We start from the raw sequence: 14,946 nt of genomic DNA on the forward strand, positions 1-14,946 counted from the left end.
CTAATCCATTGATTTATACTGACAACAGACTTGATTTCTATAAGTCTTAAATGCTCAAAGGTAGAGAATCCCCTTAACATTATATGTATGTAAAATATAAGCAAAGATATGGAATGTTTATAGACTGTATAGCAGAGTCTTTTAATTGAGCTGCCATTTAAACCACGTTTTCTGAAGACAATTTAACATAAATAGATTTGACTTTATGTCTAGATAAGAAATCATCCTGGATGTTGGCTTGTCTAGTTCTATTCACTGGGGTCTCTGTTTAAAAGTCAAGCACTATTAATAATCCCTTACTTATCAACACTGAAGTATACACACTGATTTTTTTTTAGCATAATTCTCTGGCTCCCAGCTATACTAAACCATCACTATAATAATCTTAAGAAGACATTTAAAAATACTGCTGAACAGATCATTGTATCTGTCTACCCACGTAAATGCTTTTAGTGAAATGGTTATTCAATAGAGGCATTGCTATAGTCAAAATCTGTAGGATTTAATTTATGCACTAAGCAGGAGAATCAAGCATTATTCCTCTCTTGGAGATACCTTTCATTTAAAAGGTAACAGAAATAAGAAAATCCAAATATTTAAAAAGAAGAAACCATTTTTAATATTTCAGTTAAACATTCGAATGATAGGAGGATTGCATATTAACTTATAAAAATTTTATTACCTGCTTAATCAAGTATTTCTTATAGAATCAAATATTAAGAGAGAAAGAAAAGCTACAAATAATCCACAAAGAATAGGCTGTAAAAGCAGCACCAGGTATCTTTTCATTTTCCAGTATAGCACACTCAGGGTGCAGCTCGCTGCTTCTCATTCTAAAAGTCTAGCTTGTTTGCACAAATGTCAGTTCTCCCTGTTTTTTAGAATAATTTTATATGCACAGAAATTGTGATCTACATGTACGGAAGTCCAGTGACTTTAAATATAGTTTATTCACTCAGTAAATATTTTTTTAGGCTCTGCTATGATCTGACACCATGCCAGGCAATAGGAATAAAAAGATGAAAACCAGTTACATCTCTGCCTTCCAGGAGTCTATAATCTAATTATAATCCAGGTGGGTAATTAGATACAAAAACACACAATTACAATACAGCGTGTAACTGTATAACTGAGGTACATTCAAGGTGCTTCAGGAACACAGCAGCTAAAGGGAGAAAGTGCTCAACTCTGGGCCTCTTAGAAAGGATTAAGAGAAGCAGGGGAAAGCAGAACATCTGGATGAAAGCAGGAAGCCTGGTAGACAAAGGCCTGTGTGCAGGGTCAGGAGTGATTTATATTCAGGGAAGAGGCTGATGGGGGAGCAAGCCCACGCGGTTGATATTAAACTGCCTCCCTACCAGGCCTGCCTGTCTTACCAGCACAGGCCCATCATCTACGCAGGCTGCTCAAGGATGCAGAGGTCTACATGTCCAACCATAATTCCACCAGGGAGGACTACAGCGAGGAGGAATTTGGAAAAGAAAACCACTTTCAATAAAATGTATCACAAGGTATAATTTAATAAGTAGGAATTCCTAGATCTTTATCCAAATTTAAAAGCTTTTGTTAAAGATTTCTCTGTTCTAAGATAATAATTGAATTTTGAGGGTTTCTTCCCTGCGTCCTTGATGGAATATAGTCTAGATTTAACAAATTGAGAAAACAAGCAAAAGAAAACAATAGTGCCCAGAGAGGAACACAGCAGAAGCCTGTGTCTTAGAGGCAGATGTTTTGCTTCAGCAGACTCTCAGCCCCTGGTGTATTACCATTTGAAATGGACTCAGAGATCATACTGCTGATGCACATCTGAAAAGATGTGTTTCCATTTCAAAATACCACAGTAATTCCCTCACTTCCAGAAATGATTCACCAGATAAATATTTCATGTAGTAAAGAAATGTATCCTTTTTCCATGATCTAAAATAGAATACTGAGCTGAAAATGGCCAACCCCAAACACAACATTATCAATAACCAATCAAATACCAGGCCACCAGGTGACATTCTTATAGATAATTCCCTAGGGAGGGAGATTCTGCCACAGCGCTCAAGAATAACAGCCGTTTGATTCCACTGAATGCACTGCAATCTGTTCTTTAAAAATGGACTGTAGTTAAGCAATACATTTTTCCATTAAGTTTTATGGAGCCTGATGTATTTCCTGTGTCAAAATCTGTCACAAAAATCTGTTTCTCAGACATCTGTTTGGCATAGCACACGTGTGAATATGGTACTGCTTGGAGGTGTCTGCAAATAGCAATGTGTAGCCTAGCATTTGGTTTCTGATTAGAAAGTATTTCCAGTATGTTGGTTGGTGGATTTAATCTGGATCTGTTCTTTCCATAATACACCTATAATATATATACCACAAGGAATAATAAAATATACCTTTCTCATTGTGAATAGCATTTTCATAGTCAAGTGTAAGGAAAGACTAAATCTGAAGAAGAACAAGTGATAATACTTATTTTGTGGGCCTTAGATTTTGGGTAGGCATTCAAGCTCTAGGACAAGAACAAAAATAAATGTGTCACAATTATACTCAAAATTCAGTCCTTGGACCAGCAGCACAGACATTCCCTGACAGCTTGTTAAAAATGCAAACTCTCGGCGCTGCCCCCCAGAACTAGTGAATCAGAATCTGTACTTTATTAGGACCCCCGGGCGCTTCATATGCATGTTGAATGTCCGGTTTAGCAGGGACCTCACAAGATCTTTTATTTTTCATTGCTCTGCCTCTAGATAAAACTGCATCTAAAGCGGCCCCAAGATCTGAGTACCTATTTAAAGGTTTGTGAGAGAGTCCACTCTTGTCTCAAACCACCTGTCTACCAGTCCCTCTTATGACATCGCCAATGTGCTGCAACACCATTGTTTTAGAGTGATTTAGCTTCTCTTCCAGGACAGACCTCAAGGGCAACTACTGATGGGCCTTTCACTTGTCATCCCTCTTGCTCAACAACTCTAAGGAACTCACCCGAGTCCTTGATGCCCAGTCCTGGGACAGTCTGTACTTGCCACATTTGTAAATATCAACATCAGACTGATAATAACTTCATCACCACACCCCAGTTCACCCCCACATCTCTGCCCTGGGAGAAGAATTAAATTCTTAAATTCATTGGTTAACATAATGCCAGAGGTCAGAGACTGGGCTTGCTTCCTCCTACTACAGGAAATAGAAGACAACCACACACATCACTAGTTCAGTGTAAGTGTGGTTCACCTATGCCTAATTTGAGAAAGGAGCAAATTAGTTCTCCCTTTAATAATCTCTCTCCAACACCATGAACCTTCAAGATCCCTTAATGCAAACAATCCATCTGCTACATTTGATTTCATCCTGCAGAACAGCAAAAGGGAAAGAAAAGTAAGACCTGCCAGCTGAAAAATAAAAAACATCTCCTCCAAATGCCATTAGGTGTTTTCTCCACCTAGAACTGATTTTTCCCACTGCTATTTATCTCCTTGTAACTTAAGAATTAAAGAGCACTCAGGCCTCCCTGCCTACCCACCAGCATAAATATCCTTGGAAAATGTCAATCAAGCACAGCTAACTAATTTTATCACGAAAACCTCTCATCAGAGAGAGAAAGATCCTGGCACTGGCTGCGGTGGAGTGATGAAGGCACCACCACAGGCTGGACCAAGGCCAGGAAGTGTCAAAGTCTGAAAGGAGCAGCTGCAAACCCCAAGGGGGATGCTGCTCCATTCCGGCAACCGAGAGAAGCAAAGGAAAGGCAGAAAGAGACTCTCTTGGCAGAGCACATAAGCAGGCCCAGCACTCTCTGAGAGGCCGGCTTAGTGTAATAAATCAAGGGTGAATTAACCAAGGGGCTCTGAAAAACTGCGATGCAGAGGAGCCAGCCTTTTCAGTATAAAAAGACTGATGGAGGATGGTGTTCTGTTAACCACTGGTTCCCAGCTGCTTTTATTTAAAAGACCTTGAAATGTTTAACAACAAAATTAGGAGAAACCAACATAGGATTCCTATTTATTTCACCAAAAGGGTATTAACACAAAACCTATCATCTATTTGTCATTAAATAATATTTTCACACCACAAGAATAAGAAGGACATAATTTCAGAAAAAAAAAATATTCCTTTAAATTGAATAAATTTAACTTCATGAAAGACTCGCTAAAATGCCTGCTATCACTTTCAGTTCCAGGCCACAAATAGGTCTGACGAACCGTCCGGAGCAATTCAGAGAACCAGGCTGTGATGTGAAGTTCCACCCTGAAGTTCACCTCCACAGGCCGCTAAGCACAGCTAAGAAGTCAGCGAGGACACACTACCAGCTTTGAGAAAGAAATGAAACAAAAAGTGACAAGGAAGCTTCTCACAAAAATGAATTAAATATGGCCTGCTAATAACTAGTTATTATTCACCTATGAAATATTAGCCCTTTTTTTCTCCCCAACTCTGAAACTGACTTGCAAATACAGATTATACACAGGAAAAGACTATGAAGAAAAAGAAGATATTAAAATACACCCAGCCAAGACTCACAATCAGACTGAACACAATGGCTCCCATTTAATTCATTTAATTCAACTGAAAGTTTAACACAAAATATTAAGATTTCTTTGGACATAAAATTCCACGTTATCAAATTATTTGGATAGCAAAATTTAGTGCTATAAGTTAATTTCAAATATTATGTTAAACTTTCCTGACGACTGTTACCACGAAAAGGAAGAAAAATCATTATTCTAACATGGGCCTTACGTGAATAAGCCTATTACTAAAAGTCATGCCTGCTTACTGAAAAACCCAAATAGATTTCTGCATATCTCAATAATACTGAATTGTGCAAATGATATGATCAGACATTAACCTTATTAGGTAGTTTTGTTCCCCCTGAGTTAGCAGATATCACAAAAGCACACATATGCAACATTGCTTTAGGGCATTTCAAAATAGTCACAGAAATGTAGAGATGAAGACCCTAGAAATCATATAATTATTTCCATCTTCTTGTTTATAGAAGGGGAACCGCAAACTCAAAAAGGTTGTGACAGGTCCAATGTCTCAGATCAACTAGGGGCTAGAAATGAGTCTTTGAACTACTAGTTATACTGAAACCACACATACATTTTGCTCCCAACATAAATAGGCAATACTTTCTTGTCGGCTAACCAATTAGTCAGCCATAACTCATTTTTAAATAACCAAAAACGTCAATAACAGATACCACATAAATATATTAAAATATGTTAAAAATACATATATATATATATAGTACTAAAACACATGCATACCCTATGACCCAGCAACTTCACTCTTTGGTATATATCCATCAGAAACGCATGCATGCGTGCAGCAAAAATGCTCTAGAATCTTCATAGCAACATTATTCAAACCAAAACCACTCAAATGCCCATCAATAGCAGAATGGATAAACTGTGAAATATTCACAAGATGGAATACTAACCACTAGTGAAAATGAAAAAACTGCAACAACGTGCAGCAATAGGATGAATCTCACAATCATAATTTTGAGCAAAAGAAACCACACTCAAAAGTGTATACCATAGGATTTTGGTTCTTAAGTAATGTTTACTTACTTAACTATATACGGGTATGTTGTCTATTAGGATATAGATATCCATAAATATGTGGATAGATATGTGTTCAGTAAGTGTGTGTGTAAAATATAGATTATTTCCCCCCGTTCTCTGGGTAAAAAAGGAGGAAGAGACTTCTACTCTTTTCTTCACAATCACTCCTTGAAACACAAGCTCATGACTTCAAGAGAGTGACCTCCCCACTGGCTACTTTTCCATCTAAGCAAAACGTGCAAGTCCATGATTGAGCCTAACATCAGAAAGAAAGTTGTCTCATCATTCTTTCAACCTGCCATTGTGGATATCATAATACTATGCTTGTTTATTTTTAATTCATCTTCCTTGAGCTGAGAAATCCAACTACCAACTTCATATAATAAACTCAGGATTTCAAGAAAAACTCAGTTTTCCAATAAAATACTTTTGAATTTCTGATATAAACATGCAAAACAATGTAGGTAAAACTAGGCCTAACTTAAGTTTGTAATTTGTAAGTTCAGACATCAGGACAACTTGATTTTCTTGGGTATGAATCCCTCTTCCTCAGGAATCCCCTAATTCTACACAGTAAAGCAGAAAGAAGAACGGAAAGTGGAAGCTCTATCCTTTTTGTTACCTTATTCAAGCTTAAGCAAGGCGGTCCCCCTGGTTGCATCCACTCCAATGGCAGAAGCAGACAAGGGTTAATTCCTGAGCTGCCTCAGGTAGCATCTAATGAGCACATCCAGACTGCCTCATTCTGGTCATTTCAGATTTTAAGGTGACAGCCATACCAGAAGCAGGTACACATTAGTTTATTTAAGAGATGAGCTGATGTACAGAATAGCTGCAGCAAATTACAAAACATATTTCTTTTTCAAAGACACTACTTTAAACGTTACTGAACAAAGAGATGTAAAGCACTAGTTAAAGTAGAGTTTTAAAAATACACAGATATCCCACAGCACTGTCTGACTTCTGCCCATGGGAATTTATTATCTATACAAAATAAATTAAAATATAAAAATAAAATAAATTAAAATATAAAATAAAATATAAAAATAAAATAAAACAGCATCAGTAGATGAATTAAATGTGTCTGTTTTTTGTCTCTAAAACAAGACAGAAACACATGAGGTTCAACAATAATTTCTTTCCTTCAAGGTCTCCTTGAAGGATGATTCAATTTAACCCTATCCAGAGATTTGAAACATTGGCATGTTACATTAGAACCACTCAGAGAAATACAAGGCGTTAGGCACAACCTCCAGAGCTCCCGTGACAAGCCATTAACCCAACATCTGACTCTAATGGCTCACAATAAAAACAGAAATATTATCAGAAATCAAACTGTTGGGGGGAAGAACAGGCTGAATGAGGATTAAAGTCTGTTTTTTACCCCATCTGTAGTCAGCACCAGATGTTAGAGACTGAGATTAGGGGCTGGGAAGGAACTTCCTCTTTTAAAACCCGAGAACTACCCCTTTTCCCCTTACTGCTTGAGTGACATGAGTTTATGCAAACATACAAGGTTTCAAATGAAAAGTTGCAGCCTAGACGTCAGAATCTCCTAACTGCCAGTGAGTGTGTGTGAGCAAGTCAGGAATGCAGAGGTGTTTATGTTTGGGTTTGGTTTTGCTTGGGGATGGGAGGGCACCACAGAGAAAGCCAAAAGGTGATTAAGTTGGATTCCTCAGAAGAGACCACAGAGGGGCTGGGCTAAGCAGCAAGGAAGGACCCAGTTCCTTTTACAAGAAATGTCAATACTTCTAAATGGAAGAAATCGCGAACAGTAAAATGAGATCTCCAGGGTAATAATTCACAATCTCTCAAGATCTAATAAACGACATGTCTAGATGGAATAATGAAATATATAAAAATGACCAGAGTCATAAAGATGAAAATGTAGGAAAGAAGAAATAGCAGTGAGAGAGAACACATGAGAAATAATGAGACAGAACAAAGAAAGAAAGAACAAGTCCCCTGCAATTGAGAAAATGAAGGAATAAAGGAAAAATACCAAGAGGGAATTAACAAAATAAATTAACAAATAAAGGGTAAGAAAAACAAGGATTTTACTGTAGAAGTTATAAGAGAGAACATTTAAGCGTGGAAAAGCTACCTTTTGGCAGTCTTTACATTTTTATTAACTACATATAATGGGAATAATTGGTAACACATTTGTTAAATAGATGAGGCAATCACTGCATCACGAAGTTTGTTTTAGTACCTTATATATACAGACTGGTCCCATCCACAAGTAAAATACTTGCATAATAAGCAAAACAAAAAGGCATTGTAGCATTTGATTCAGAAATAACGTTTGTGCTATGTTATCTCTGGGTCGTAAGATTATATACATGTGATGTTTATTTTACTGTTTTGTTTATACTCATATATTTCCAAATTTTCTATAATGAGTATGTATTCACCCTATAATGCAAACAAGAATAAAATATATTTTTAAACATTCAGTTTTGAGGTCTGAGGTAGACACAGCATGAAAGAATGTTCTCCTAGCAACTGGGATTTTACTACATACCTTGAATTCGTGTCTACACCAATCACCCACCCCCTACACACACACACACACACACACACAACCTAGAATCAGGTGTGTAGACTTAAGGCTAGTGTTATGACTGATAAACCTACTCCAAGGAAGACCCCCATCAAGACTCCAAAATAAACATCCATAAAATCATATTTTTAAAAGAGAAGAAAAACTATGCTACACTGAAATATCTCAAAATTTGAATCTGCCACTTAATTTTTGTTATAGATCCACATTTAAAAAAAAGATGTCCTGGGGCCAGCCCAGTGGCATAGTGGTTAAGTTTGTGTGCTCCAGTTCAGGGGCCCAGAGCTCGCAGGTTCAGATCCTGGGCGTGGACCTATGCACCACTTATGAAGCCATGCTGTGGTACGCGTCCCACATATAAAGTAGAAGAAGATGGGCACGGATGTTAGCCCAGAGCCAATCTTCCCTAGCAAAACAAAAAATGATGTCCCCCCAAAATCTTATTTCTGCAGAAGGCAGGAATAAAATAGTTCTCCATGATAAAAAGAGCAAGATGTTAACATAATATCACAAAGGTAATTCTCTTCAAACATCCCTTTTGTTTTCAAAAGACATCATCTTGCACCTTTAGGTCATTAAGATGCTATGAAGAATAAACAAGTTATAAGCTAGCCACAAACCTTTACTGAATTAATGACAAGGCAACTACAAATCCCTCCCATCCCTGTATGCCCGCACCTTTGCAATGTGACTGTTCCCTCCAACAAGAGGTTTAATCTCTTGCTCCACCCCCTTAATCAAGGCTTGGTCATGTGACTTGCTTAGGCCAATGAGCTATCAGTAAATGCAACAGAGGCAAAGTCTTGCACAGCTCCTGTGCATTGGTGGCCCCCTTCTCTTGCTGCTGGGAACCATTATGCTATCATGTGAACATGGCCAGGCTACCCTCCTTGAGGAGGAAAGACACACGGAGAGAAGCTCCAGCCATCCAGCTGAGGCCCTAGACAAACAAAGTGAGGCCATCCAGCCACAGCTGTGGGGCTCAGATCACAGGAACAACCCCACCCCCACCCCCCGCCAACCCAAAGAATCATAAGAAATAATAAACAATTGTTCTCTTAAGTCACCAGGCTCACCGTGCAGCAAAAGGAAACTGACATATGTACTAAGTTCTAAACACTGTAACAATATCTGTAAAGCACCTAGCACAGTACCCGGCATCTATGATTACCTTATAAGTGATAGCATTTTATTCTTTATACTAGGTCCTTCAGAGAATGCAAAAAGGTATGGTAATCCTCACCTTATGACAGCATCAGAAAATCTGGAGGGTTCTTAAAACACTGATGACTGAGCTTCACCTCCAGAGTTTCTGATTCAGGAAGTCTGGGGTGGAGACTGAGAATCTGCCTTTCCAGCAAGTTTCCCAGGAGTTGTTGCTGCTGCGGATTCTACGGGTCTACAGATCACATTCTGCAAACCCCCAGAGTTTACAGTCTACTTCACTCGTTCAACTATACTTCTTAAACACACCTATGTTCATGAAGATGCTAGGTTAAAGACTACAGAAGGACAACAGTGTAAAAAGTAAAGCAAGGCACAGGTGTTGCTGGGGCCAGAGGCATGCCTAGATGAAGGCTTCTGCCTGTGCGTGTTGGGGAAGGAAGTAGCTGTGGCTCAAGGATGACACCGCCTCACACTCTCCCTCTGCCCCAAGACTACCACGTACACATTTGTGTCCCAAACATATGAGGCTACACAGTTAACCTATAATATTTTCTCAATATTTGCCCCTTTTCTGACATTCTGAAAACTGTATTAGAGAAGGCCAGTGCAACCCTCTCCTAGAGAATGGCCCATGTTTTAAACACAAGCATTTATAATTCCTGCTATAGAAATAACGGCATAGAGTTAACCTGGCCTAATGCATTTCCGTTGGGTTCTGTTTTTTACCTAATTTGCTTCCAGAGAATGTGCGAAAGTTCTGGAATACATGAATATGTCTAACTCCTAGCTCCTAATTCCTAGTATGTCATAACTAAGGTTAACGACTGAATCTTAGCTATGCACTTGCACATTTCCAGCGTTAAAACAGAGAAAATATTTGTCATTTTCTGGACTAAGCAGACAAGAAAGATAATCTTGTGGGTACTTTTGACATGCCAAAACCTACACTTTCTAAAAATATGTGATGTCCTGGTAAAACCATTTGACTACAAGTCCAAAGATCAGAATTCTGGATCTGCTCTGTGGATCTTGGACAAATCACGTAATCTCTTCTGTTTGGGCCTCAGATTCCTCATCTGAAAAAAGGAAGTTGGTGACCAGTGGTTCTCAACTTTGCCTTTTTGTTACAATCACCTGGCTGTTTTATAAAATCCTCATGCCAGGCAACATCCTAGAACAATTAACTCAAAACCTCTGGGGGTGGTACTCAGATATCAGAGTTGCTTAAGCTCCCCAAGTGATTCCAGTTGCAGCGAACGTGGAAAACCACTGAGTAAGAGGATCTCCAGGTGCCTTCTAACATTCACTGACTCCCAAGATGAGCTGCACATCAGAATCACCTGAGGAGCTTACAGACCCTATCACTGCCAGGGGCCACACCCGCCTAAGTCAATCCGAGCCTCAGAGGGTATCAAGGAACCGGTGTTGCTGTAAAAGCTCTCCAGATGATTCTGATGGATCGCCACTGATTGGGAATCAAAGTTAAAACTCACATGTTTAATGTACAGAAAAATTAGAATTCTTTAAACGGCAAGTTCTTGTCTGTTTACAATAGGTTTGCTGACAAAAACCTGGAATTACATACAAATTTCTAGGAAAACAAAATATATACTAAACCGCTAACCCCAATCCTGTGAGCCAAAGCAACATCCCAAGAATTATCCTGATATTTCTGGAATAAATCCCTGACATGATCTGACTTACTGGGAAATTACAATTATAGTATATTACCATAGAAATAAAAAGAACACATGCAAAGACACATAATTTGAGTCTTAACAAACCACAGCACAAATCAAATTTAGTAAATAAATATAAAAACAAATTGTCAAAGACAGTCAAATACATATACTTTACTAAGAAGGAAGGTCAACCCGTTTGGCTTATTCAATCACTTGAAGAGAGAGAGAGAGAGAAAGAGGAAAATGCTATATGTTAAAAAAAAAAAAAAATTCCTGAGAAGAGATTTAAATATTTACACTTTTTGAATCTTGAACATTTGACTGACGAGTTTTCATTAAAAAAAATTTTTTAATCACTCATGACTTGAGCAGGTTGAAAGCCAAATTTTAGAAAGGATTTACCCTCTCTTTGGTGCTGAAATACTAGCTTATTAATAAAAATAATCTTTAAAGCACCCAGGAAAATAATATAAAAAAAGCAGCAGCCATTATTAACACATTACAGTCTATAACTTTAATTGCTGGCAAAACCTAGGTACAGGAGACTAAAATGATACTTAATCACTGTGTTAAATACCATACTTACAAAAGTGGGAAAAGATGGTATGTTTAATGAGAAAGCATATCATATTTTTAATATTTCAATATAATATAGATTACTCACAATATGTTTAGCCACTTAAAAGATAATGAACTCAGAGGTTAAAATGAGTAATTCTCTAACAAACGGCTGGTCACATTAGTCATTTAGCCTTTTAAGTAAGCATTAAGACAGGTCTGAACAATTTTAATTTTCATTTTATAAAGATCTTTGTTGTGCTTAACCACATCACTGAATTCATTTACATGAAATCGTCTTCCTCCTTCACCCCGTGTGGTATGGGGAACAGCAGGGGGACTTCCTAAAACTCGCTGGGCCTGCCCAGTGCCCATCTTGAAGGCACCTTTATAGTTTTGTTGTTGTTTTGACACGCGCGAGACAACTCTAAGCTAACCTACAGCTAACAACTACAGCAAAAAAAGTTTGTTAAAACTCCTAAGGGTTAAGAATTAAGAATAACAGGATTTCCTCAAAAACATGCTTCAGAAATGGCAACAAGCTCAGGATTCCACCTCTGTCAGCAGGACACTCTGAGCTGTTGCCTAGAACAGAATCCCACAAAATCCCAGGATGTTTGGGGAAGATGAGGAGGTTGCCTGGATTGTAAGAAAAAGGAGAAACAGATTTCTTCAAATATATAAAGGAAAATATACTTATCTGAATCAGAGATGATAAGGAATATCAATTTGTCAAAAATAATTAACTGAATCATATCGACAATTTTGAAGATAATCTTGTAAGCAAACCACTAATGTGACATAAATCTAAAATAGCTCAAGGAGAAACTCACATGCCCACATACGCCCACATCAGGCTGGAGGTCAGATTCCTGCCCTTCTTCATTCCTTGGCCCCTGCCTCCAGCCGCATTCCTTGCTGCACCTTCACACACCATCCGCAGTCACCTAAATAAGGTGCTTCTGTTTCAGGCACCCGTGTCCCTTCTCAAATCCAGTCCTCTCCAGCTGCAACAGTTCCCAGTCTGCTTCTTACTCTCACTAATTCCTCCTTGGCCTTATGCAAAATTGTTCATGTGCTTACGTACATCTTTCTGAAAAAAGAATCCCCAGTCTCTACTAGACTCTTAAAGGTGTCTATGAGCCAAAAGAGGTTAGGGACCAGTGCTCTCCAGAGTTGCCAACTAAAAACTTAAGTGAAAGCTCTACACTGGGTAGGTGCCAAATGCCAAAGCCCCATATGTAAATGCTCGCTACCAATGCAGGTCCCACGCTTTCCAAGGTACTCATAGCCTGGAAGCAAAAGATGGAAAAAAAAAAACGTTCAAATCCCAAAAGAGTCTACCCATAAAAATCATTGCCTTGTCCCTATGTTTTGGGAGGGAAGGTCAGAAGAAGGAAAGAGGAGGATGTTTAGCTGGCTCTATCTAGACACACTTTCAATCTACACTTCAGGATGCAACTAGCTCACCCAAAGCAGCTCAGACATTTACAGTATCAGTGAATTCTACTATCAAATTAATTGCTCCCTAAAACATTTAGAAGATAGTGAAATTTTCACCTAATGATGAAAAAAAATTTTAATGAAGTTAGCCAGTGGATTAACACATGAATGAAGAAGTCAATATTTTCTTGGCATTTATAAATATATATATATTTTAATAGAGTATTCAATTTCACCAGTTTAATTTAACTGCTTTATTCTAAGAACAGGACAACTCTGTCTCAGATACTGAGGCAGGTAACATTTAAACCTGTAGTGCTGCAGGAAATTAAATCAGAGAAATCAGCAAAGCCTTCACACCAGCCAATGCTAACAGACACTCCATTATACACAGATCTCATGCATAGTCATGTTATGTACAAATTTTGGTTACTTGAGAGAGATTCACTGAGCAAGCAATTCCAGGTAATTTGCTAGTTGTGATTATTGTAATGTGTAATTTTTAGTTGTGATAATGACCCAAGAGATTTAGAACACACAATTGTAGAATAACTATGGGACCTCTATTTATTTCTTTAGGCTCAGTATTTGAGGACAGAGACTGAATTTATGAGGCCTGAGATTTATTTTTCTAGCCCTACTGTAGGGCAGTTTGTGCATCTCCGATTCCCTGCCATAACTGCTATTTGCTAGTAAATACGGCTCCTTTCCCAGTCTCAAGGGCACCATAAAGACATTCAGAGTGTATTTTCATGGAGTGAACCACCTTCTCACGACTCTCAAAGCTCAGTAAAAAGGAGCCCACCTCAGAGCCCTCTGTTCCTGCCTTCCAGCTTCCTCAGGGTGGGGCACAGTGCAGCTGTAGCTCAACCGTGCCCCCTCAGCTGTGTCCTAGAATTCTGTGAAGTGGTAGTTTTCATTGTTTGTTCTATTACTCTCATAGGTGGGGTGGTAGTGCGGGGGGGGGGGGGGGGGGGGGGCAGTGCATTCTTAGTGGAAAATCAAATTAAAATCATCTTGAAGTTAATACAACAAAGTTAATAAATCTGGGTTATATTCTTTATGATAATGGAATAAACTTAAATTTATAACGTTATACGTCTTGAAGTGGCTTCTTGTTTTTTCATTATACTCGTTTTTAAGTTACATTTTCCCCTTAAAAATGTACTGCTGGCTTAAAAATATTTGAAACTAGGAACAGTTACTGGAACTTGCAAGACACCCCATTACAAAAGTGCTTTTTAGGGTAATGGTGAAAGGAAGTTTCTCCCATTCATCCAAAAACCTCTGGTTTTTTTCTCTTAAGCTACAACTTTATTCCATGAAATTAGCAGTTCTCATATGGCACTCTGATTGCACACTTAAACTCCCTGACTCCAACTTTTCTAATATGTATGAATTGTAAATGACTTAAAAAAAACGACTTCCTAACCCTGCACTGCCCTGTGTGGGTGGTCACTGCGCACATGTGCCGGTCAGCACATCAAATGTGGCTGGTCCACACAGGTCTGCGGTAAGCGCAGACACACGCTGGACTTGCAAGACTTCGTATGAAAAAAGTGTAAATATTAAGAATTTATTACATCGATTACATGTTGAAATGATAATATTTTAGATATTTTATTTTAGGTTAAAGAAAATATATTATTAAAATTAATTTCATCTACTTTTTACTTTTTTAATATTGCTACTAGATCATTTAAAATTACACGTGCCTTGCATTGTATTTCTATTGGACAGCAATGTCCTTTGAGCTTATCCGCTCCCACCTTCTGTTTTACCTGTTGCTTTGTTTCTATTTTTCTTTAGTTTTTGTCTTCTCTTTAAGGATCCTTGAATCCACTTAGATATTTCCCTATGGAACAGCTGTCCCTCTATCCTCACTCCATAGCGAGAGAGTGTTCCACCTCTAATACCCTTCACTACCAACTATCTCAAAAAAACAAGCAACACTATATTCATCAGC

General features: G+C 38.3%; 1 protein-coding gene across 4 annotated transcripts in view; it reads right to left on the reverse strand.

Annotated features, from left to right (window-relative positions):
• Positions 1-14,946, reverse strand: part of CBLB (Cbl proto-oncogene B) — a 199,431-nt gene that overhangs the window by 125,567 nt on the left and 58,918 nt on the right. The window lies entirely within an intron of this gene.

The sequence above is a fragment of the Diceros bicornis genome, chromosome 15, assembly GCF_020826845.1.
Source record: "Diceros bicornis minor isolate mBicDic1 chromosome 15, mDicBic1.mat.cur, whole genome shotgun sequence".
NCBI lineage: Eukaryota > Metazoa > Chordata > Mammalia > Perissodactyla > Rhinocerotidae > Diceros > Diceros bicornis.